The sequence below is a fragment of the Podarcis melisellensis genome, assembly GCF_964234715.1.
Source record: "Podarcis melisellensis genome assembly, chromosome: 1".
Classification (NCBI taxonomy): domain Eukaryota; kingdom Metazoa; phylum Chordata; class Lepidosauria; order Squamata; family Lacertidae; genus Podarcis; species Podarcis melisellensis.
In genome coordinates, this window is record NC_138528.1 from 19,805,700 (window position 1) to 19,831,904 (window position 26,205).

Genomic DNA, 26,205 nt, shown 5'->3' on the forward strand with positions numbered 1-26,205 from the left:
GAACTTGATGGTTGCAAAAAGCAAAGATTGAGAAAACGAACTGGAAGGATGTGCTTGAGCAATCACACAGCCTGTTCCCATGCATGTTTATTTGGAAGTAAGTCCCACTGACTTCACTGGGGATTACCCCCACATCACTGTGCAATAAGGATCCAGTCAAAATTTGCCAGGATACTTGTAAATACAGACCTCCTCTTAAGATAAGGTCCACCTTTGTAACATGTTTGCTGGGCAGCTGTGCCCAAGTTCTCAGAATGGAAACAGCTAAAATGTATTAATGAAAAACGTACAACTCGGGCATGAATAATCTGTCTTGCAAGTATTGCCAAGATAGCACTGTGCAGCTAAAAACTAGCGTCACGCAATTTCCTCTGAAACAACAACTGCCCCCCACTCAAACCCCCATTCAGTTTGTTTGTTTTTTAAAAGAAGAAGAAGAAGAAGGGTCTTAAGACTCACATATTCCACTTGGAAGAGATGTTAAAAGTTTAAGCCATCGTCTTTTGCAGTGCTGCTCATCCTGTCCACAGAATCAGCCCTTCACATTTATCTTACGTGGAAAGGAAATAATGACATTCTCTCCAGCTCTTATCCTCCTTGGTAAGTGACAGCTCTTTACGGATGCCGGCAGCCTTGCTGAAGTATTATTGTAATCCATCCGAGCTTCCCAAGATTGCTCAGGAGATTGAGTCTGAAATATACATCATCTTTAGTTTTGCAAGCTGCTCAGTGCGTTCCCCCTGCCGTGTGCCTTCCCCTCCTGGATGCCTGGATATCTCAAACTGGATGTAGCACAGGCTTGGCTATTTATACAGCGTTCTGCACTGCCTGCTTGGAACACAGACGGAGGAGAGCAAATGAAACTGAACTCTTCAGAGATGAAAAATGCTCTCACATGCCCGGGCATTTCCCATATCAAATGGTATTCATTTTTTTCGAAGTGGAAGGCAGCCCCTGGGTTCAAATAAAGCCAAGCAAGCACACAGATATATATATATACACACAAATGGTTTGGTTGGTTGGAGAAGCAATACGGAATGATACAGAGAAACAAGCAGCAGCTTAGTGAGCATCAGGAAGGGATGGGCATCTTGTGATTGCTTTGAATTTAATGCTCCTCAAGGGGAGTTTGTTTGTTGGTTGTTGTTTAAAAAAGAGACCTCTACAAATACAGCGAAACCTGTCTCATGGAGTGAAAATCTGTTGGCTCAGCCAAGTTCTTCTGGCAAAGTTATAAGCATGTGTATATTTACTTTTGCTGATTTGCTCGGCATTACAGCCACGGTTCAACAACAACGGGATTAACTCTCCAGATGTATCTTTTCTCCCTCCTCGAGAAAGATGAAGAAGAACAGGATCTGGGGGGGGGGGAAATATTGCCCTGGTCCTGATTTGCTGAAGTCAATAAGGCCAATGACCGAAGGCAGGAGCACCTTTGTTCTGTGATAATAAGGGTCAGACGAAAGGCCAAGATGCCCTAACATGATTCCTGGTAACCTTTTGATAGCCAAGTCTTCTATCCAGCAGAGATTACATTTTGCACTGTGCCTGAGGGCAGTGTGCTAGCTTATTTGTTAAGGGGCAGGGGAACACAGCCCTGTCTTCCAAAAAAAGGAAAATGCTCAGGGATCTCAGGAAGAACAACTGAGGGGCTCTCACTGCTTTCTTCTCACTTTCCCCAACATAGGAGCCAACTCCTAGGGGTCAAAGTCCCTTGGCCTCCCTCCCCCAATAAAATATTTGAAGCCCCCCCCCAAGTTGATGGACATTGCCATTCAAATGGTGTTGCGTGCACTGCATCATGTGATCGATTATGCAGGGCGTGACTTGCCTGCCCCCAATATTTTATTCAAGTTGGAGCCCCTGTCCCCCAAGATTTGCCACCTGAGGCAGCCACCTCACTCTGCCTAATGGTAGGACTGGCCCTCTGACCTCCTGCTACTGCCACTTCATCACATCAAGAAAGCAACTGGAATCCCATCCCAGCATTTTTAATTTGCCAGTGCAGAGCCACATGCCAGTGTGGTTCATTTGATCTCCACTGTTCAGGAAGAGAAGAGGAGCAGTGTGGTCTGAGGGCTGGACAGGTCGGATTCATACCATACATGCACATCTGCTTTCTAGTGGTAACATATCCACTATAAATTTAAAGCCAATGTGAAACTCGACTTTCCTTAAGGAACCTTGCGAATTGTATATTCTAGTAGATAGCCCTACCCTCTTTTCAGAACTACAGTTCCCAAGATCCCTTGCCCCGATTGCTGCAGTGCATTTAAATTTATAGTGTGGGCATCAAAATAGGTAACAACAGCAGTACACATAGCTGAAGAAGCCCTTTCTTGGGGTGCATTCCTGTATTGTTCAGGACTGTAATGGCTAACATGGGGTGCAAGGAATGACCCAGGAGTGTAGATATCTTTTCTTTAAAGGCATCTCCATAAGGTACATTGGGCAGAAGTCATGTGACTATACGGCCCCAGCTGGTCATAGACTGGAGGAGACCAGAAGAAGCTAAAGTCCCCCATATATGTGGACTAGGAGCACTGAACCACCAATTCAGAACTATTTGTTAGCTTGAACATGAACCTCAGGAATGTTCTTACCTTCTGAAGCACTTCCTGAGCTGGATCCCAGCCAACATAAAAACCATGTTGCCTTCTTGTTTCAAAAAGGAAAGCTGTTGATTCTTCTGTGCACAATCAACATCTGTTAGCAAGTGCTTGTAAATACGCTTTGGGACATTAAATGCCCAGGCACATGCATAGGTGAGATAAGTGTGATGTATGTGTAGTGTGAGATCACTGCTAATATAGCAAAGAGGAAATGCCAGTGTCTGAGTGCCAGTGCCAGTGCCAGTGTGAAGGATAGATTCTGTTCATTCCTTTCTCAGTCACATGTGTTCCAGTGCTGGGTTGGAAAGAAGGAGAAGTGGTGGGGGGAGAGAAAGAGAAAAGTGAAAAGGTATTTGCTTTTATAACTGTATACATAAAATTTGTTTCCTGGATCAGGGCAAGGTTCATTTGCTCAAGTATTCTGTTTCCAGCAGTGGACAGCCAGGTGTCTCTTGAAAGAGCATGAGTAGGGTATGAAAGTAATAGCTGAATTTTGGTGTTAAGCATCTCTGGACATGAATGCATACAATCTTTCTGCAAATGCTAAAGGGGATGAGAATTTTTATAATAATTTTTTATTAATTTTCATTTATAACAATCCAATAAAAGTCACATTAATACAATACCAAATTATAATACAATTATTAAAGCCAATTATCCAATGCCAAATCAAACAATTTGGATGACTTCCCGTGCTCTGGATTTCAGGGGGTGTCGTTCTTATTCCATCCAGCTCCAAAACTCTTAATTAGTCCAAATGCAGCAGTTCCAATCTTGATTGTTTATTTTAACAGCCACTGATATGATGACTTTCATTCATATTTAGATGTTCCATATCCATTAATTTTGCAAGGGGTTTTTTATCCTGTGAGTCGGATGAGATTTGTTGCTTGTGTTTGTTCAGCATCCCCCTGCCCAATGTTTGAACCAACAGGAGAAGCTAAAAATGCTAATGTCTCAATTTATGATTTGCTTCAATTGTGAACTTTATATTTAACACTATTTTGTTGTTGTTGTTGGCCATCCAGAATTTCTTCTGAAAAACAAGTGGGAGATAAGTTTATAACTAAAGAAATAAAAGTATAGTGCTAAAGTAGCCCTTAACAAACAATACATGGTGGTACAATCCTATATGTGGCAACTCTCATAAGCTCAGGTAAATGTGAGTCTACAGCTTTAGGTTGCAATCCTAAACACATTTTGAGAAACACTTCAAGGAAGCCACCATACTTCCATTTCAGCAGAAATGAAATAGTGGGAACTGCCTGAAAGCACTTCTCAAAAGCACTGTTTGCAGCAGCTGTCCCCTCTTCTTCACTTAAAGGAGAAGCAGGCAGCTGCTGCAAACAGCACTTTTGCAAAGCCTTCGAGACATCCCTGCACTGCACACTCCCAATTTAGGCTGAAACGAGCACAGGGCCTGTTTCATACCCTTGCAACTATCCCCATACTCTCCTATTAAACCTCCAAGACTAGGAGTTTAAAAGGGAAGGGCGAGACTTGCAAAGGTGCTCATTTGACAGGTAAATGGCCTCACTCACCTGTCATAATTTAACCTCAAGGCAAAATAAGGATTTAGCCTGTGGAGTCACGAAGCTTTCTCTCTCCTGCTGCAGGGGAATAACTTCCCCAAGGAACTGTATCAGTGATATCACAGGCATTACCCAATAGGGTCCTGAGACAGTCACACACTCACCTCACAGGCAAGATTTCAGAAGCAATATCTGTGCTAGTGAAGGGGCTGGTGGGGAATTGCATATAACTTATTTATAATATTTTTGGAGGTGCACATTCATTTTGTAAAATGGATGGAAAACAAAGCAAATGAGACCCATTTGTTTCATTTGTCTTAGTTATGGGAACAGATGGGGAAGCAAATGAATGAATGGAAACTCATTTTTCATTCATTTTGACCATTTTATCCCCTCCCTCCCAAACAACTATTGGGATGAAAACAGTCTGGAGCAGCCGGAACAAGTCACAGAAAGGTGACAGGGATCAGAAACTGACACATTTGCTTATTTAAGAAATTAATACCTCACTTTTCAAGAAAGCTTCTCCGCAAAGTGGCATACAACGATACTGAAACACACAAGAACAATACAATATACAAGAATAACATATTCATTCCATGACCAAATAAGGATAAATCCAGCAGCCAACAATAAAACAATAAGCTCTGGTCACTCCAGGTCAAAATTGGATATTATAGGGTGGAAGCAGGTTTGGAAAAGGGCAAGCAAAATGATCAAGCAGGTGGAGTGAGCAAAGGTTACAGCATTTGGGACATTTTAGTGAAAAGGTGACCAGGGGTAAGTACCTTAAGTAATGATAGAAGTTTATAAAATTATGCATGGCATCGAGAAAGTGGACAGAGAAAAGCTTTTCTCCATCTGTCATAATACAAGAACTCATAGATGTCCAATGAAGCTGAAGGTTGGAAGATTCAGGACAAAGAAAATAACTTCCTCCCACGGAGCATGATTAAACTGTGGGTCTTGCTCCCTCAGGATGCAGCAGTGACCACCAACCAAGATGGCTTTGAAAGGCAATTAGACAAATTGACAAATGGAGGAGAGGGCTGTCAATGGCTACAAGCCACGATGTCTACTGCATAGTTGGAGGCAGTAATACTTCTGCATACCCGTTGCAGGAAACCACTGGAGAAGACAGTGCTCTTGTGCTCAAATCCTGCTTGGGGGCTCACCACAGGCATCTGGTTGGACATTGTGACAACAGAATGCTGGACTAGATGGGCCACTGACCTGAGTCAGCAGTCTGCTTATGTTCTTAAGTTCCAGCTCGTTCGACCTTTTCTACCTCTAAACAGCTGAGGAGTTCCATAGCCTCCCCAGGGAGAAATTCCAACAGCTCTCGGAAAGGGAGGAAACAAGGTCTCTGGTGAGGTCTCCCAACCATTCTACTAATGCTAGGTAACGTAAGAAGGAAGGGATGGCAGGAGTTGTGGTGCAAGTGGTTGGACTTCACTGCTTTCCTGATTATGTAATTAGAAGCATATTGAAATTAGATTTGGACTTGGAATACTGAAGAGAAAAGAAAGTATATCTCCAGTATATCTGAAGGAGTGTCTCCACCCCCATCGTTCTACCCGGACACTGAGGTCCAGCACCAAGGGCCTTCTGGTGGTTCCCTCACTGCAAGAAGCCAGGTTACAGGGAACCAGGCAGAGGGCCTTCTCGGTAGTGGCGCTCTCCCTGTGGAACGCCCTCCCACCAGATGTCAAAGAGAACAACAACTACCAGACCTTTAAAAGGCATCTGAAGGCAGCCCTGTTTAGGGAAGCTTTTAATGTTTGATGTATTACAGTATTTTAATATTTTTTTTTGAAGCTGCCCAGAGTGGCTAGGGAAGCCCAGCCAGATGGGCGGGGTATAAATAAATTGTTGTTGTTGTTGTTGTTGTTGTTGTTATTGACACTTGCTATTCTATATTTATGTATTGGACCAGTGCCAGCTGCTTTTTTTTACTGGACGAAGCACTGCAGAAAACCCAGTTCTCTAAAACTTATTATGGAAAGCAACACATTGTATTGTTGAGACAAGGATTGTTGAGACGAGGGATGTTGGTGGAATGTGCAAACGGGCTGCATAACAAACTGACCCATAGTCCACTTGTCTCCTTGCAAAGCAATCTTGCTTGGAACAATTTGCTGTGGATTTTCCCTATGCTGGTTGTTTGGTGTGTTTTTTACAGAATTTGTCAAATACGACGACATTTGTTCTGATACAATTTAGTCAGCTACCATCACCAATGTTTATCTTAACTGCCTGCTAACACGGTACCTTTGAAATGTGTATTCACTTCAACTTCTGCTCATTGATTATGTGTTGAGGTGATTATATTAGCCATTAACCACAACTAAAATGCCTTGAACAATGCGAGCTGGGTTTGGGGGGGCCTGATGGGTCGCTCATGTCCTTGACAATATACGCTGTTAATATGCTAGCTAGCTGACAGTAAAAAATGACCAAAAACACAATAACTTCATGGGGGGGGGTCCATCACCTCCTCATCCTCACTTAAGCAGACAGCAACCCTCAAGCAAGATGCATACTTCAGTGGGCAATTACTGGCTCATTGAGTTTTCAGCCAGCTCTGAAATCGTCATAAAGAAACGTAAGGAATAACATTATATTCAACAAGCTAAAGGAACAGGTAAAAATAGAGAAGGAATAATTGAAGAGAAACATTGAAAAGTGAGTCCACTTAATTGTAATCTAAACCAGTACCTAGAATCAGATTGCATCCTTAGTTGGGGCCTACAGGAAAAGGAAAAGGTAAAAGATGCCTGGACAGTTAAGTCCAATCAAATTTGACTATGAGATACAGCACTCATCTCCACTTTCAGGCCAAGGGAGCCGGCGTTTGTCCACAGACAGTTTTTGCGGGTCATGTGGCCAGCATGACTAAAGCACTTCTGGCGTGATGGGACATCATGGCAGAAGCCAGAGCACACAGAAACGCTGTTTACCTTCCCGCTGGAGCAGTACCTATTTATCTACTTGCACGTTGACATGCTTTCAAACTGCTAGGTTGGCAGGAGCTGGGACAGAGCAATGGGACCTCACCCCGTCGTGGGGATTCAAACTGCCGACCTTCTGATTGGCAAGCCTAAGAGGCTTTGTGGTTTAGACCACAGCACCTATAGGATGAAACTCAACAGAGTGTAATTCAATGGGGTGAAATTCAACTCTCTCTCTCTTCTTCTCCTCCTCCCATGCACCATACTGGGGATTCTCCTGATCTTTCAGAGTGAACTCGGGGAGTGCACAGGAGGAGGAGGAGGAGGAAAGCTCAGTTGCAGTAGCAGGAGTCCTTGTGCTGGCTTCCGCTTGCGGAATAAGGTAGCTGAATCTGGCTAGCCAGAATGGCCCTGCTTCTGACTTCATGTATTTTTCTTGCACAGGCAATTATGTCTGAATAGAGCTACGATGACTGTATGGAATGAAAATTATTATCCAGTTTCTTGTCACACAGGAAAATAAATATATTATCCTTGTTGTTACTATTATTCATTATGAATTGCTTCCTATGAAGCAATGTAATAAAAACCATATCCAAATAATTACCTATGTAAAAACAGTTTAACCAATTGAAAATGTGTATGTACCAGCAACTGCGTTGATGGCAATATAAAAAAAAGACCTTCACTCAGAAAGCTTGTTGAAAGCAGAAAGTCTACAACAAATGATGAAGAAAAGCCAACAGAGGTGGCAGTTCTGTGGTGTGTTACAAGAGAGAGGTTCAAAGGGCACTGCCAGACTCAAGGCCCAATTTCAACATTGTGTGCAGCAGACCTCTTGATAAGATGGCATCTTGAATTTGTCTTCTCCTGCAAAACACAGTGATCAGCTTGGTATATAAGGGATGAGACCTTTTAGATATGCCCATAGGAAACAAAGGATCCAGCTTACAGAGGCGATTGGGGTGGGGGCAACGTCACACACACGACATCAGAACATTGGGAGGAACATGGCGGCCACACAGCTTCAATGGCCGGCAGCTCCTCCTCCAACTTCTTTTGGCGCTTGAAATATACTTGGAGTCCTATAGTGATTTCATGCTCTTTATTGCAGCTTGTAAAACAGTGATGAATTGCCCCCCAAACCTCAGGCTTTTATATACATTATTTACACAATGAGTCCCATCTGATTGGCTGATTCTGCTTCCCTCCTGGAGCCTGATTGGTCTTTTCCTGCAGGCCAATCAGTTGTTGCATTCTACTATCCTCCTTGCCTATTGTTCTAGGATCCAAGCTTAGTACATAACAGCGCTGCCACCAGTGAGAGGTGTTTTTGACCCTCCTTCCCCTCTGTAGCTGGAGGAGAAGGAAGAGGAGGAGCTGGTCACTGGAGCCATGCTGAGAAAAGTCATCAGGAAACAAAGATAACCACAAATCTCCCAGTCACAGACTCCAGTTCAACATAAGGCTTCTGTTTTTTGTGCTTGAATACCCTAACAACATAGACATGTGCCCATCAAGTCTTCTTCTTTCACGATCACTCGTAGCTGAGTAAGATTGTCTTCCATAGACATAGTTTTAACAATGAGTCTGTAAGTGACTGTGGAGGCCAATTCTGGACCCACACGTCCTTCCACAGTGGGTACATTGGTTTCCAGGCAAGAGTTGATCACAGTGTGGATTTGCCAAGCATGCCTTCCTCTTAGCACGTTTCTCCCTTGCATTCTGAGTTTGAGTGTCTTCAAAGTCCATGACACCTTTGGTAAAGGCCGTTCTCCAACTGGAGTGCTCGCAGGCCAGTGTTTCCCAGTTGTCAGTGTTTATACATTTTTTTTAGAATTGCCTTGAGACAGTCTTTAAACCTCTTTTGTTGACCACCAGCATTATACTTTCCATTTTTAAATTCGGGATAGAGTAGTTGCGTTGGAAGATGATAATCAGGCATCCGCACAACATGACCAGTCCAACAAGGTTGATGTTGAAAAATCATTGCTTCAACACTGGTGATTTGTAGAAGTGGACATATTTCACACCAAAAACTCAGGTGAAGAGTCAGGGACATCATTATCCCCTGCTTCCAAGTTTTTCTGTGACACCCTTGCCTGGGTAAATCCATATGTTTTTGTGTGGAATTCTGTAATTGCCTCCCATGTGAATGAAATACAGATAGCACTTCCCCATCCTGCCTCATCTGCCTGTCATCTTTTCAGGTGGCACCCACAGCAGGACAGGAATCCATGTGTGGTTGTGTGGAGACCTATGCATTCCTCAATACAGTAGGTGAGTGGCTAGGTGAGCTGCATCCCCGTTACCATGGCAGTGGGAAAGACAATCTCAGCTTGAGGGTGCCCAGAAAGTCTCTTAAGATGGCAAGGAACTCTCGTGAGATTATGTTCCTGGTCACAGAGGACAAATCTGTGGCCTTTGCTTCATTGCTAGGAGACAAGGCTGAAGAACTGAGTTTGTTCACCCTCTTCCTTCTAATTCTGAGGTCAAGGGAGGGAGAATCTTGGGAGGCCAAAGAGGAAACCAGGACAGAGACAGTGTTTAAGCCTCCCTGCCACAACTGGAGGAGTCCTGGGGCACTAAAGTAGGTACACATATTAAAGCACAAAACGTAAAGCGAAAATAATCTCATAGTGTGGTTCACGGAAGTCTGTCTTTTACATCTTCTCCCATACTGTTCATTGTGCGGGAAAATGGCTTTGACAGGCTAGGTTCAAATTCAGTTTAGAACAAATTATAGCTATTTCACTGGGCACCAAATATATCCCTACTGATCTATCTATATATGTGAATTTATAGAGAGTTTCCCTGCTACAACCTAAGAGAATTACCACAACTATTTTCCCCATCATGTCTCAGGTTATTTTGCCAATATGACAATAAACATATTTCGTGGGCTCTGTTTCTCTCTCCAAAGAAGTTTATTTCAGACAATTAAAAATAAAATTGTTTCCGGATTCGAAAATGTTTAAAAGTGACATACTTAAGATCACAAAAACTACTGAAATGCAGCACCATCCAGTGTTTAATATCTCATAGATTCTAATTTAAAAGTTACTAAATACATTGCCAAGAGACAATTAAGAGTTCATTTAAGACTCTTGACTGTTCTTCTGCAATTGAGTTTTCACTTGCCCCACATCGGGCATCATATTTGTGGGCCAAGTAGGTGTGACCTGGGGGGGGGGGGAAGTGCCCCTGTAGGCCAAGTTATGAACTCTGCCAGTGGGCAGGGTTTCCACCACTATCCTAGAAGGAGGTGGTAAGAGGCTGGCTCTAGACACATCAAAGAAGCGTTTCAGTTTAAAGTGTTGTAAATTAAAACAGGGAAAACAGGTAGAGAAAAACAGGACTCCACATCGCCATCTAGTGACACAATTACAGATAGGTAGCCGTGTTGGTCTGCCATAGTCAAAACAAAAAAAATTCCTTCCAGTAGCACCTTAAAGACCAACTAAGTTAGTTCTTGGTATGAGCTTTCGTGTGCATGCACACTTCTTCAGATACACTGAAACAGAAGTTTCCAGACCCTTCTATATGCCATCAAATGCCAACAGTGTCCTTCAGCTCTCTATATTGGACAAACAGGCCAGACGTTACGCTAAAGAATAAACGGACATAAATCGGACATCAGGAATCACAAGACAGAGAAACGAGTCGGAGAACACTTCAATCTCCCAGGACATTCTATACAAGATCTCAAAGTAGCTGTTTTACTACAAAGGAATTTCAGAAATAGACTGGAAAGAGAAGCTGCTGAATTGCAACTTATCACCAAACTTAAAACCATGGAGAGACCTGGTCTGAACAAAGACATTGGATTCTTATCTCATTATACATGACGAAGCCATTTTTCACCTTCTCACCCCTTGCTTTTTCCTGTAAGACCTATTGCAGTCGTTAAGAGTCGTCAACAGGCTCATCACAGCTATCTGCCAATCACCCATTCCCACCACCCTTCTGAGTAATACCCCTCCCCACCTTCTCACTATATAGAAGGGTCTGGAAACTTCTGTTTCAGTGTATCTGAAGAAGTGTGCATGCATACGAAAGCTCATACCAAGAACTAACTTAGTTGGTCTTTAAGGTGCTACTGGAAGGATTTTGTTTTGTTCTGATAGTGACACAATGTTATATCACTAATAATAATAATAAGTGATAAAACATCAAACAATAAAATTTCCCTAAACAGGGCTGCCTTCAGATGTCTTCTAAAAGTCAGATAGTTGTTTATTTCCTTGACATCTGATGGTAGTGCATTCCACAGTGTGGGCGCCACTACCAAGCAGGCCCTCTGGCTGGTTCCCTGTTACTTCACTTCTTGCAGTGAGGGAACCACCAGAAGGCCCTCAGAGCTGGACCTCAGTGTCCGGGCTGAACGATGGGGGTGGAGACACTCCTTCAGATATACTGAAGGTATACAACGCATATAAATAGCTTTTTCTTTACCAGTCTAGCTGTCCAGAGAGGAGGAAAACAGTACTCCATAATGGATTGGATCCAAGCTAAAGCATCGACTATATGTGTAAAGCAGTATCAGAGCACTTTAAACAGTTCTCTACCTGTTCTCTACCTATGACTCCCACCCCAAAATGCCAGGACTGTAGTTTAAGGGTGCTGAGAGATGTCAGGAGACCCCTCTTCCCCTTACAGAGTGAAAATTATCCGAGTTCCCTGGTTAGATTAATTGATGGTTAAATTAAAGAATAACCAACTTTATAGGATCAAATAATTGGGCACAACAATTGCTTCATAAACAAAGTTTGCAACCCTGAACAAAAGCTGCGATGAAGGGCATCCTTTAAACCAGTGTTTCCCAACCGGTGTTCCGCGGCACACTACTGTGCCGTCAGACATTGGCTGGTGTGCCGTGGGAGGGAGGCGGGCGAGTCGGGCGGTGAGAGGCGGCGGCGGCGAGGATCCGCGTCGAGCCGGGGGCGGCTCCGCGGTGGTGGTGCCGAGCGGCGGGGCAGCGCGTGCAAAAGGGAGGAGCGCGAGACAGCGGAGGAGGAGGAGGCCGGCATGTCCGGGCAGCAGCAGCAACAACAGCAGCAGCAACTCCCGGCGACGGCTCCTCAAGCCCCCCCGCCGCCCCCTCCTCCGCCCGCTATCGCCGCCACCACCACAACAGCCGCCGCCGCCTCAGTTGCCGCCGTCCCTCAGTCCCTCGCTCTGCTGCCTCCTCCCACCCCCAAAGCTTGGAGGTTCCCCGGCAAGGGGGAGGGAAAAAACTTTCACTTTCGTGCGTCCCTCCCGGCGTGACGCTGCGCGCTGACGTCACGGGGCGGGGCTTTAATGGTGGTGTGCCGTGAGATTTTTTTTCAGTAAACAGGTGTGCCGTTGCCCAAAAAAGTTTGGGAAACACTGCTTTAAACCACAAAGTAATTTGGATATTTTAATCCCTTGTGCCTTAAGAATGGTCTGCTAAGGATCTTATCAAATTTCATGCCCACCAACCTTATTGTATTTCAGATAGAAAGCTGGTTTTAACCTCCAGAAGGGCTTGCCTCTGTTGTCTCCCTTTACACCAGTGGCAAAGATAGACATGCTTAGTTATCGATTTTTTTCTCTCCTCTGACTCCCAGATGTAAGTTGTTTCAGATATATCAGCAAATTTCATAAATAAAAATGTGTCAAGGGCATATTGAAGAATGCAAGCAATCCAGTTGCCGTTTTGCTAAACTGGACATATTTATCTCCTCCAAAGCAGACGCTCTCAAATTCTGTCACGAGGAGTGGGTGCGCATTATATTTCTACCCTGAGCTGCTGTTCTAACAGAAACACCTAGTCTCTATGCATGCAGCAAAATGAGATGGAAGAATATTGAGGTGGTAGAATGGACTGTGCCACTTCAGACTGCTGGCCGGGATGCCATTTCTTCTTCAACAACAACAGACCACCAAGAAGAGAAGTTCTTGACTGGTCCTGTCTCTGGTCTGTTTATCTTATACTTGCAAAATGGCAACCCTTCCTGCGGCCCATTCTCTCATCTCAGAATGCTATTTTTCTAGAAAAAGAAGTGATGGAACTCACCATAAACACTTCCCTTGTTCTTTTATAATGACAATGGAGCCCACCTGAGAGGTGCCGGAACTGAGTTCCAGCTGACAAAAAGCCATGCTCCTACTTCATTCAACTACGTGTGTACACCCTGCTGCAACCTAGAGCATATGCTCCTCAACATAGCTAGGCTGGTGGGTTTCTGCGAGGTGAGACACAGTGATTACAGCAAAAGACCTTATCGAGCTGATGACTAACAGCACAGAACAGTCAAACAAGGGCAAAGCAACTGCTTATATATATTTCTGAAGGCCTGGGCCACTCCCACTCTCAGCGTGATTGGCTATCTAAATCTCCAAGCTGCAAATCATAACAAAGAGCTTAAGAGCCAATACCAGTAGCCCAAACCCTGACAATACTATGTGATTGGATATCATGTATTGAATCAAAACACAGGACTTTAAATCCTAGTTCAGACTCAAGCTCAGGCAAACATTACATATATAAATAACATACACCCTACAATGAAAGCATCAGAATACCTCTTTAATTATTCATTCCCCAAAGAATCTTGGGAGCTGTAGGTTGTTACAGGTGCTGAGAGATGTTAGGAGATCCCCTTTCCCCTTCCTAGAACTACAATTCTCAAAGTTGTTTAACAATTCCACTTCACAGGGAACTCCTGGGAATTGTAGGTTTGTGAAGGGGACAGGGGGCTTCCTAACAACTCTCAGCACCCTTGTGATGGCCTGGGAATCCGATTCAGAGGCTGAACCGGAGGAATCCCAGCCTGCACAGGAGTCCCCGCCTCCAGGGCCGGCTGAACTGGGGCAGGGCCTTGATTCTGAAGCGCCTGCACCTGAGCCGGATCCTCAGGAGCAGGCACCAGGTGAATCCACTCTGGCTTCGGAGGTGGTTGAGGACTCAGTGCCTACAGGTGAGTCTCCCCCTTGGTCCAGTAACCCTTCAGCCTCTCCTGAACTGCAGAGGCTCAGGGCAGAGAGGCGAAGGGAACTGGTTTCTCCCAGGAGGAGTGCTCGCCTTAAGGCCAGGAGAGGCAGGTCTCCTGGGGGCCGGGACCGCCCTTGGCCTCAGAGAAGATAAAGGCCAGTCAGCCCAGCCCCAGGTTGCGGGAGCTGTTTCGGCCAGCATCCAGTCCTGTTCCCTCAGAGTTCCTGTCCTTGCCCGGCTTCTCGCTGTGGACCCCGCTTCGCCCGTGGAGGACTGTCTGCCGACCCTCAACTCAGGTCCCGGACCTCGCCCCACGGTAACCTCCCCCCTGGACCAGCACAACCCTACAGCTTCCAGAATTCTTTGGGAGAAGCCATGCCTGCCTAAAGTGCCAGTGGTCCCAGGAGCAGGAGCAGAAGGTAAGTGTTATGTACTGAGTTGAATAGGATCCAAAATGCAGCAGTCTGATTGGCCCTAGAACAATAGGATTCAGAATGCAGTAGTCTGATTGGTCCTAGAACAATAGGATCCAGAATGCAGCAGTCTGATTGGTCCACAGGAGCCACCCATTGTGTAAATAATGTATATAAAGCAGACAGTTTGGGGAAACTTCCGTTCCTCGCTACTATGAGCTGAATAAAGAGTAAGAAATCCACACTCGACTCCGAGTATATTTCAGTAAGAATTTATTCTCTGTTTACCAGGCAAAGGCCAAGCCAGAGGTGTTGTACTGAATACCAGCCACATGGACTGAAGTTGCACATAACCCTTCTGTGCTGAGGCCTAACTACACACACACACAGAGAGAGAGAGAGAGAGAGAGAGAGAGAGAGAGAGAGAGAGAGAGAGAAAGAGAGAGAGAATTTGTACACATTTTTTGGTTTGAGAACGGCATCACAAGATTCAAGAAAGTAGATTTTGAAGGATAGCTGTGTCTCAGTTTGCATATTGTATCAGGGAGTGCAGATTAGGTACGTCTGCATTAAAATGAGAAGTGAATTGAATTGCTCCTCCATTACTCATTCCAATTCACAAAACACATTGCACACACTCTCAGTGCTTCTTAGTCAGCCAGCTTCTTCATTTGCTTCTGAAAAGACAGCAGCTTTGGAGTGTACATCTCTGTGAGGCCACTGAACTTATCACCTTGTTGGAAGGAATGGGCATGCCTTTGTGACCAGAGGAACTCCATATGCCCATCACATGCCCACAAAGAATTATTTGATTGACATGATGGTGTCGTGGATTTCAGGCTAAGCCGGTTGATTCCATCTCAAGAGGAATAGCTTAACCGCTGAACACCTTCACTCTGGATGTTCACAGGAACAAATGAGGACATAACTGTGTAATTTATTATTAGATGTTTGCTTTGGGATGGTTTCGGGAGGAGGAAAGGTCAGCAAAGGAGGTCTGCAGCATAGTGATGCTAGTCCATTATTTATTGGTCTAAGGGGTTGGGCTGGCTGAGTAGTAGTAACATATAATTTAGGAAGCAGGTGTGGTCCTGCTTTCTCCATGGAAAGAAGGAAGTACACGTGAATCCCTCAACATATACAGCCAACACATGGAGGAAACAGGAGGAGACTTACAGCAACCAGCTCCACCCCCCAGTTCACTGCATCACATACCCCCTCTTAGAGTTTACACATTCACTCTGTGGCCTTGGAAAGAAGCAAGCCTATGGACATACAGATGTATGCGAATCAGTGACCTTTTCCAGATGTTACACCCAACAGGATGTCAGGATGCTGTCAGTGGCCCCGGCTGGTTGCCCAGGAAAGTATAAAGACAAGGGAAAGTTTCTTACTGTCCTTTTTTATTTCAAACTTTATGGAGAGAGGCTGTAGAACCCAGCCTGTTGGATAATGGCATTGTCCTGAGTGAGTGGCGCCCGCCCTGTGGAACGCCCTCCCATCAGATGTCAAAGAAATAAACAACTATATGACATTTAGAAGACATCTGAAGGCAGCACTTTTTAGGGAAGTTTTTAATGACTGCTGTTTCGTTGTATTTTTAACCTTCTGTTGGAAGCCTCCCAGAGTGGTCGGGGAAACCCAGCCAGATTGGTGGGGTAGAAATAATATATTATTATTATTATTATTATTATTATTATTATTATTATTATTATCACCACTCCCATTATCATCATCTCCACCCCACATCTCTCCTACTTCCTCATTCATCATTCTCATCGTCTCCTCTATGGGTGCTGCTACGTGCCCTCTGTCTTTGAGCTCTTTGCTCTCCTACTTTTAAGGCTCACCAGGTTCTGGGAGATGGTGGGTCTTGGAATGCTTTCTAATGATGTGTCAGCCAGCTGCTGCCTGCTCCTCCTCCTCCCATTATTTCACAACTTTTCTCTTCACCTGCCTCTGAGCTTTGATCTCCCTCCAACCCCTGTTGTAAATCTATACCGTCTTCCTCTTCCCTGGAAGGGTCAGAATGGAGAGGTGGTCTCCACCATTCCTCCTCTGCCCACTCCCTGACACATGCAGATCTTGTAGTTGGGGGCAGTGGTTGGGGTGTAGCCAGCCTCAGTCCCACGGTTACCAGTTGCTGGAAACCACAGGAGGAAGCTGCATGCTTTAAATATATGTTGTGAATATCTGACTATATTCATGGCAATAAAACAGGATAGGCTACAATCGTGACCAGTGGCATAGCATGGGGGGCTGGGGGACCGTGGCCTTGGGTACTTTTTTTTGAGGGGGCACAACCAGGTCAATCAGGCTGAACAGGCTGATTTGAAGCAGTGGTGAGGGCTAGGCTGGTGCGACTGCAGCAGGCTCCCTCTACAAACTGCCTCCAGCACATACCGCCCTGCCCCGGGCAGCAGCAGCATATGCTCCGCCACTGTTCCTAACCTCACCTGGGAGTAAGCCCCATTGAATTAAATAGGCTTAACTCTGCGTAATTGGACTGTAAAGAAATAGACCTCATCTCTAATGCACCTGTCTTTTTAAACACACATGCGTGAACACAGATTCCATGCAGCGTAGTCAATCTTTTCACATGCTAGTGGGGCTCATTTTGAATGGCTGGTAATAGCTTCTTGGACCATTTTGCTTTTCTAGCATATCTTTAGTGTAAAGTACAAAAATCAGGTCAGGAACAAATACGTCCCGGGGATTAAAAGCTCCCTACGCCTCTAACTAGAGAAACAATCTGATTGCTTCTAATTTACATTTCTGCATACTCGTGGGAAGTCTCCCGCTCTTGCTTTCCATATAAGCCTCCAGGACTCAACTTTTGCTTCAATCATATCTGCCTAAACCCCATTCAAGTACCTTGAACAGATGTGGTTTTTATTAGCGTTTGTCTTCTCTTTGGAATTTTTCTCTAATTTCATGCCCAGAAGAAAAGGAGAAGCCTGAGTATTATATGCATGTATAATAAGAATAAGAAGAAGGGCTTGAGCAGATGTTAAATCTGCAAGATTGGAGAACCAAAGACACTTTCCCCTCTCCGTCACTGCAGTGCATGCGGCAGACTGAAAAGGATCCTTATGCCCATGTGCAATATTTCACGTCAGACAGAGAATCAGACTAGAAATAATCATGATATGCACCATCAAACTGTAGTCCTAGTTGGGCATTTGCCCTTCACAAAATTGGAATTGCATGAGTGGGAGAGCAAGTCCATATTCCTGGTGCCCTACACCTCTGTTGCATCTCTAATGGCTCACGCCTACCACCATCAGCACCAGAGATGCAGAACCTTAGGGCTGGGGACTTTCTATCCAAGCCTGTAGGGAATGCAGGTGGCGCTATGGTCTAAACCACTGAGCCTCTTGGGCTTGCCGATCAGAAGGTCGGCGGTTCAAATCCCCACGACGGGTAAGCTCCCGTTGCTCGGTCCCACATCCAGCCAACCTAGCAATTTGAAAGCATGCCAGCGCAAGTACATAAATAGGTTCTTTGGTGATCACTTGTAAGATTGTCTTCCATAAGCACGGTTTTAGCAATGAGTTCGTAGGTGTCTGTGGAGGGCAATTATGGATCCACATGTCCTTCCACAGTGGGGACATTGGTTTCCAGGCAGGAGTTGATCACGTTGTGGATTTGCCAAGCATGCCTTCCTCTTAGCACGTTTCTTCCTTGCGTTCTGAGTTCGAGTGTCTTCAAAGTCCATGACACCTTTGGTAAAGGCTGTTCTCCAACTGGAGTGCTCGCAGGCCAATGTTTCCCAGTTGTTAGTGTTTATACTACATTTTTTTAGATTTGCCTTGAGACAGTCTTTAAACCTCTTTTGTTGACCACCAGCATTACGCTTTCCATTTTTATGTTTGGAATAGAGTAGTTGCTTTGGAAGACGATAATCAGGCATCTGCCCAACATGGCCAGTCCAACAAGGTTGATGTTGAATAATCATTGCTTCAACACTGGTGATCTTTGTTTCTTCCAGTACACTGATATTGGTTCGCCTGTCTTCCCAAGTGATGTGTAACAATTTTCAGAGACACAGATAAATAGGTACCACTGCAGCGGGAAGATAAACGGTTTAGGTACCACTGCAGTGGGTAGGTAAACAGCATTTCTGTGCACTCTGGCTTCCATCACAGTGTTCCGTTGCACCAGAAGCGGTTTAGTCATGCTGGCCACATGACCCGGAAAGCTGTCTGCACCAGCTCCCTCGACCTGAAAGCGAGATGATCGCCACAACCCCATAGTCTCCTTTGACTAGACTTAACCATCCAGGGATCCTTTACCTTTACCTTTTTTACCTTAGCCTGTGGACTCTCACTAAATCACATCCCCTCCCAGGCTACATCGACCACCGGTCCTGCTCCACACCTTCCTTGATTGTTGTTTCCTAGCAGGAGTGTATCCCCGAACTATGGAGGCAGAGTATAGCCATCATGGCAAGTAGATATCATTAGCCCTCTCCTCCACAAATTTGTCTAATTCTCTTTCAAAGCCACCTAGATTGGTGGCCTTCACTGCCTTCTGAAGGAGCAGGTTCCATAGTTTAACTATGCACTGTGTGAAGATGCATTTTCCTTTATCTGTCTTGAATCTCCCAGCATTCAGGTTCATTGGATATTTACCAGGGATGGATCTACTATGAAACTAATGAAGCTTAAGCTTCAGGGCCCCAATCCTGGAGGGACTCCAAAAGTGACTTTAGTCCACATTGCTTAATTTTATTGGGGGGGGGGTCTAGTAGACCCGATGTTATTTGCACAACTCAATTTTTTGTTGCATATATTTCAGCAAGCCAAAAGTTTGGGCGTCAGTAGCACAGATGCTGTAAAGGTGGAGTGACCTGTCGTGGAACAAGTCCACTGAAGATGATACCCAGACCTTCTTGCTGGCTACAATGCCCGCCAGCCCCCATGACAGATCAAGCCTCAGGGCCTCAAAAATGTAGATCCATTAATGTAGGTCCATAGCATGGAATTTGCCTTTTTCATGGCCACTGCTTACTTTTCAAGCAGGTAGCTCAAGGATATGGTTGCTGGGAAACCCAAGATCACTGGCTGGATGGATGTATTTAATTGTACCTGCTCTTATTTTTTTTCTAGTTGTAATTGTTTAATGGTGATTTTGTTAAATAAATAAAAATAAAGCACACAGTGACATTAGATCCATTAAACAAACCTGCAGCCAACAATCAATTCAAACAACTCAAAATATAAATGTAAGTGATGCTTGCATATATGGGCAATTTTTCATTGAAATGCAGCATTAAAGTATTTTTAATGGAGGAATGTTTCAAGGCAGATTTTAAATGAATAAATACCATGCGTGCCACAGCTGCCACAGCTGGAGAGAATCTGGGAGTTGCTATTGTGATCACAGGGGACAGAGCTGGGATGGAAAGAAAAATATTAACTTGATGTTTCTAGCCAGTTTCCTAATTACACATTGCCTCTCTGCATCAAGGAGATGCAGAAGGTGACCATATCTGAAGAGGCACCTCGTCCCATGCAGCACTGCTCCAGGAGCTTGAAGAGCATGAGGGTTATTGTTAATGAAAAGGCTCCTTTCTCCCTTCTTTTGTGGCGTGCTAGGAATGTCACACCAAATCACTTTTAATGGCCTTGTTCTACAGACACATTGCGAGCCCTATTGGAAATCTCAGATATCCGACCTAAAACTTCCACTCTTGCTTTTCTTCCAAAAGGCTTGTGCGGGTTTCATAAATGTTGCATGGTGAGTCCTACTGAAAGGTGCACTTTCAAAAGTTAACACAAGTTCAAATGACAAATCATTTGCTCTCGCAAACCCCAGACTTCCCTGAAGCTCATGAACAAAATGTGCGTACCTCCACCAACTGAACTCTCTCTCTCTCTGTGTCTGTCTGTCTTTCTATCCACAGTCTCCCAGTGAGAGGCACTGGGTTGATCCCAATAATGGCACACATCACATCAACACACATCATGTGTGCAAAGGAGGAGGTTGTGGCACAAGTGTGACATCACACACACAACATGCACAGGGCTGCCTCAAGATTGAGGGGGGGCAGCTCCCTTGAAGCAAATATTGAGGGGTCCGAGGTGCCTTTGGCCCCTTAGATTTGGTGCACCTGATCCCAGTACATTCCAGTAACAGCTTGATTATATGAACTGCCCTAAGGTGTGCCCCCTTCGTGGCTATGGGGCAGACTCCAGCCAATGTAAATGTTTACTTAATAAGAATATTTATTAAATATCATCACCCGCCCCTCGTCATAACTGGCACCAGAGTGGGTCACCACACGATTAAAACTCATCCAAATTAAACAGTCACAGTAGGAAACTGGCTTCAGGACAAGAGCATCTAAGGCAAATACAATTAAAACCCAAATCCTTAAAATACAGAGCAGGCTAAAATCTTCTGCAATAGCAGATACCCTGCAATCAAATAGGCTTTCGCAGCACGGGAATGGGAAAATGATAGGTGCCAAGTTTTCCTCTAAGACACAAGTAAGGTCCCTTTTTGGCTCCATGGGCCAGATCCACATCTGATCTAGGCCTACAGGCCAAACTTGATAGGTTTGTTGGACTGCCGAGCTGGAGATGCCACAGCTGTCATTCTTCACCATTCAGATCCTTCCTCCAAGGTCTCCAGATACCAAAAGTCAGGGTCAAACAAAATAAAAGAATTCCTTTCAGTAGCACCTTAGAGACCAACTAAGTTTGTTATTGGTATGAGCTTTCGTGTGCACGCACACTTCTTCAGACACACTGAAACAGAACTCAGGGTCAAACAGTATGTGATGTGAGAGTTTCTGTTTTCATGCTATATTTAAAAAACAACGGCAGGTACATTCCTCCACCTTGCAATTGGATTAGAACTGTGGTGTTGGAAGAAGGTGTCTAATCCTTTCTCCTGCACTGTTGCCCCAACTAAACCCTCCCCAAGTTGGCATTTGGACAAAGGCCTAGGAGCAAAGGGTCAGCTACCCCCATGTACAACAGCCTCAATTCAAACTGTGTGTTGGGGAAGAGCTATAGCTCGGCAGGCAGAATATTCCAGGTTCAGTCCCTGGCATCTACAGGTATGGCTGGGAACATTCGCCACCTGAAACCACATAAAGCTATGGCCAGTCAGTCTGGACAGTGCTGAGCTAGATAGACCAATAGTCTGTCTTGGTATCAAGTAGCTCCCTCTGTTGCTCTATGTGATCTCATAACTGCTGAGAGCAAGAGGGATTCAGGGAAGTAATGACTACAGGAAGTGTTGGAGGAAGGTGTGCAGTGGTAAAGATAGTCCCCGTCTCTATAAGGGCCATTGAAGTGGTTACCAGAAGAAGCTGCCCAGATTTTCTTCTAATCTTTTATTTAATATCTGGTTTGTATTCATGGTATGAAAAGCATTGGGCTGCCTACTTCTTGACGCCTTAGGAAAGGGAAGGAATTGTTCTTCCGTAGTTGAAATGAATTGTGTCACCTGGATCTATAACCAAACGCAAGAGAGGACCTATTAGCAAAAGAAGTGGAGAAAGTTGGGGAGGGTGGAAATGAAAAAGCTGACATGATTTTAATTATGATTTGCATGCACTTTATCCAGGCCGAGGGTGGGGGAGCGTATTTGAAAAGATCAAAGAACTGCTCCTATCCTTCTGACAAACCTTGCAGCAGATATTTTGCACAGCCCAGCTCAATACATGGACCCATATGCTGTGCTCATCAAAAACTTGAAGGTTGTGTGATGTTACACCAGGAAAAGGATGCTGTAAGGAATCAGGCAGTAAGCAAATCTATTTTTTATTCACTAACTGGCCAACCCCGGAGAGAGTTATAACCATTAATTGATAGGTTTTTTGTTCTTAAGTCTGCTTTTTCCCAAGGCCTTCAGAATCATTATATATATATATGAATGTAAGTTGAGTGATTAATGTGCAGAACAACTGGCTAGTGTGCACATTCACCAGGCCTCTTGGGGAAAGTGCACATAACCCTTCCAGGAAGAGGGAACTATGCACATTTCAGGTCAATATGCAATGGGTAGAATTCACCACTGTGCTCTTGCCATCATCCCATCTGCACAAGTATTTCAGCTGTCCTCTCCTCTACTGCACGCTGCTCCATGGGTTCTTCCACACACACCCTGACCCAATTTTGGCATGCATGAGGTAGGGCTGGGCAATATCTGATATATCACCTGCTAAACATCATGATATACTGGTATAGCACAATATCTGAAATAAAGATGGAGCTATATCGAGGCATTGGCTGTCTTCATGGTTTTCCCCCACATGATTTTGGCCAGGGACTGCTATTATAAATCACTGCATGAGGCAGAATTAACAGGGGCTGCAGGAATTAAGAGAAACATTGGCTGGCTTCGCAGTTTCCCCCACATCATAATTTTTGCATAGCACACACACACATCATGATTTGCGATATATTGCCAGGTCAAAAATTATGGAACCGATATCATGATATGGACTTCAAATCAGTTTTGGATGATATGTCATATATCACCCAGCCCTAGCGTGGGGTATGCAAGGGGATGGAAGCCCCACTGCACAAGCAGAAGTCCTTGCTCAAGGCTTCCACTGACAGGGCTCATTCAACGAATGCTGCCCATAATCTTAGATGGGAAATTTGCAGATAGCGACTGGATTTTGTAGCTGCCTTTCAGAATCCACCAAGGGACCAAGGGATCTTCCCACTTTGGGGGGAAGATTTGGATCGGCAGGCAGAAGCAGATGAGTGGAACTCTCTCTGGTTGAATCCACCATATAAAATAGCATCCGCTACCACTAGGGAATTATCACTAAAAAATTCCATAAATGGTATCTGATGCCCAAAGAAGTTATCTCTGATAAGTCCATGTGCAGCTCCTACATTGCAGTATGGCTGGTATGTTCCTCTATATGTGGTGGGAATGTCCCTGAGTGCAGGCCTGTCAGAAGCAAATGCGCCAGGAAATTTGTTTGGTCACTGGTCAGTGGGTACACCCCTCTTGAGCAATAATAATAATAATGCCAATAATAATAATAATAATAATAATAATAATAATAATAATAATATTTATTTATATCCTGCCCTCCCCGGCTCAGGGCGGCTAACATCAAAATATATAATACATTAAGACATAAAATTCACCAATCGACTGAGATACAGCTTAAAATCGGATTAAAATCAAAATAAGATCAGATGGCTACCCGCAAATTATAACTATAACTATAGGGGTTGGGAACCTTCAGTACTCACCAGGCTCAGCTATTTGTATCAGCCGGTGAGAAGAGTTAGTGAGTCCACTTACCTATGCAGGGTCTTGTAAAAGGAGAGGGGTCAGACTGAGCCCCGACCAAAGGCCCGGCGGAACAGCTCCGGAACATTGACACTGTTACATTTGTTTCTTGATGCAAGTTTAGATCTCATTTTCAGCCACAACAGCGGTCACAACACAGAACAGGGTGTACATTCTCAAATTTCCAACGGGCCTTGGGGGATGTGCATATCATCAGAAAGCAAGATTCCCTTACTCTTCCACTATCAAGAGCAGGATTCTTTCAGCAGTGGGTGGGGCCCAAGATGGCAGTGGGTAGGATCAGAGATACTTCCCACTCCTTCTTCCCCAGCCCTCTTTTCACTGCTGGATACAGTAGTACCTTGGTTCTCAGACACTTTGGTTCTCAAACTCCCAAAATCCAAAGTGTACCAGTTTTCGAACATTTTTTGGAAGCCGAACATCTGATGCAACTGTCGGCTATTGTTTCCAGGGCACTTGCACCAATCAGAAGCTGTGCCTTGGTTTTTGAACATTTCGGCAGTCATACGGACGTCCGGAATAGATTAAGTTTGGCGCTTTTGTTTTTGCTATTTATTTTGCGTTTTTGTTTTTGAGGCTTCTTCGATTAATTTGTCCTTGTGACTGTGAAACCAAGTTCAGCTACTGACTGAATGATTGTGTGACTGCGGAAATGGATAAAAGCCCCCCATCCAAACAATGACTATCATCAGTGCAGGTAAGAAAAATTTTTTTTTAAATTTTATCATCTACAGTACTGTCTTATTTACCGTGGTACCTCGGGTTACATACGCTTCAGGTTACATACGCTTCAGGTTACAGACTCCGCTAACCCAGAAATAGTGCTTCAGGTTAAGAACTTTGCTTCAGGATGAGAACAGAAATCGGGCTCCAGCAGCGCCCCATTACCTTAAGTGGCACTCCAGGTTAAGAACAGTTTCAGGTTAAGAACAGACCTCCGGAACGAATTAAGTACTTAACCTGAGGTACCACTGTATTTTATAGTACAGTACATTGATTATTGCTTTCATTTTATGGATTAATGGTCTCATTAGATAGTAAAATTCATGTTAAATTGCTGTTTTAGGGGTTGTTTAAAAGTCTGGAATGAATTAATTCATTTTGCATTACTTTCTACGGGAAAGCGCGCCTTGATTTTGGAACACTTTGGTTTTGGAACGGACATCTGGAACGGATTAAGTTTGAGAACCAAGGTACCTCTGTAATTGTACTGAGCTGCTTAAATCTTTTCCCACCCCTCTGACTCCCATGGTGGTTGTCCTATGCTGCCATTAAGCTTTTCCCAAAGTTTAATAGCAGCGCTTGTGTGTGTGTACAATCGGAATTATGGAAACAAGCATCTTTTCTTCCATCTATGTTTTACATCCTCCCCATTCATTCCTAGATCTTTTTAAAATATATATAACACCCACCCACACAGTAACTCAAGGTTTCAAATGTTCAAAGGATGAGTTATGTTTTAAATAATCTCAGAACGTCATGGCTTAATTTTCATTTGTCTTTATAAAGAATGTTTGCTCTTTCTCTATTAGTAACGACAGAAATTATCTTCTTAACTACTCCAGTGTGACAATCTGGTTCTTTTCTAGAAAAATTAGTTAATAATATAAAGGGGGGCAGGGCGGAATCTGAATTAAATCTGCATGGTGCAGCATTCATAAGATCTGTTTACTGGGTACCCCAACCCCCCAAGTCTTCTTTCTGCTCTAATGATGATTGGGCTATTGCTGAAATATTAGTGCTGGCGCTTTAGGAGATGTTCTCAGTCCACTTTTTAAAAGCGAATAAATAGGGCAGCAAAACAATACAGGCATGTTCCATCAATTTTGAATTAAAATGGCAAGTTAATTGTTCAATTGGAAAAAGGCGGGAGGAGAGCGCAAACTCACTCGAGCTCGGTCTTTCAAGCTCCCAAGGACAAAAAAGGGAAAAAAGGAGAGGGTCAATGGGTACTTCTTTCATCAGATTTGCTTGAGTTTATAACAAGTGCCATCTAATTCAATCTTTCTTTGATTCTGAGGCAGCGATATTTCAAAGGCAAAGAACGGCATGAATGAGAATCATGGAAACGACTGGGGCTCTTTCAAAGAAAGCTTTGCAGCCTAAGGAAATTAGGTACTTGAATCCAAGATAAATTTCTATGTGAGTTCTATGTTGAGTGGTGGTTAGCAGATTCTTGGAACCAGACACAGGGACAAGGGAGCCTTACTGAAAGTCAGACCTCTCATTCTGTATTATCTACATTGACTGGAAGCAGCTCTCCAGGAAACACTCCTAGTCCTATGGATTGAACCATGGACTGTCTGCAGAAGATCTGCCACAGGGAATGTAAATAAGATTCATTGTTATCAAACATCGTTCCAAAAGTTCCACCATGGACGAATTGAACGCTATGCCTTCCGGACGTCTGTGATCTTTCAAAGGACTGTGCTCTCTCAGGCTTCT

At 44.3% G+C, this 26,205-nt stretch overlaps 2 protein-coding genes across 5 annotated transcripts in view; both read right to left on the minus strand.

Annotated features, from left to right (window-relative positions):
* Positions 1 to 947, minus strand: part of TUNAR (transmembrane neural differentiation associated intracellular calcium regulator) — a 56,160-nt gene extending 55,213 nt beyond the window's left edge. For 3 of the 4 annotated variants that reach the window (XM_081916370.1, XM_081916369.1, XM_081916371.1), the window contains exon 1: positions 460 to 942. The gene's annotated coding sequence lies outside the window, so the exon portion shown is untranslated. Of the gene's footprint in view, positions 1 to 459 lie in introns of all 4 variants that reach the window. The other variant, XM_081916372.1, reaches the window with a different exon arrangement.
* LOC309378999 (uncharacterized protein) overlaps positions 1 to 26,205 on the minus strand; it is a gene marked incomplete at its 5' end in the record, with an annotated part of 437,816 nt that overhangs the window by 325,460 nt on the left and 86,151 nt on the right. The window lies entirely within an intron of this gene.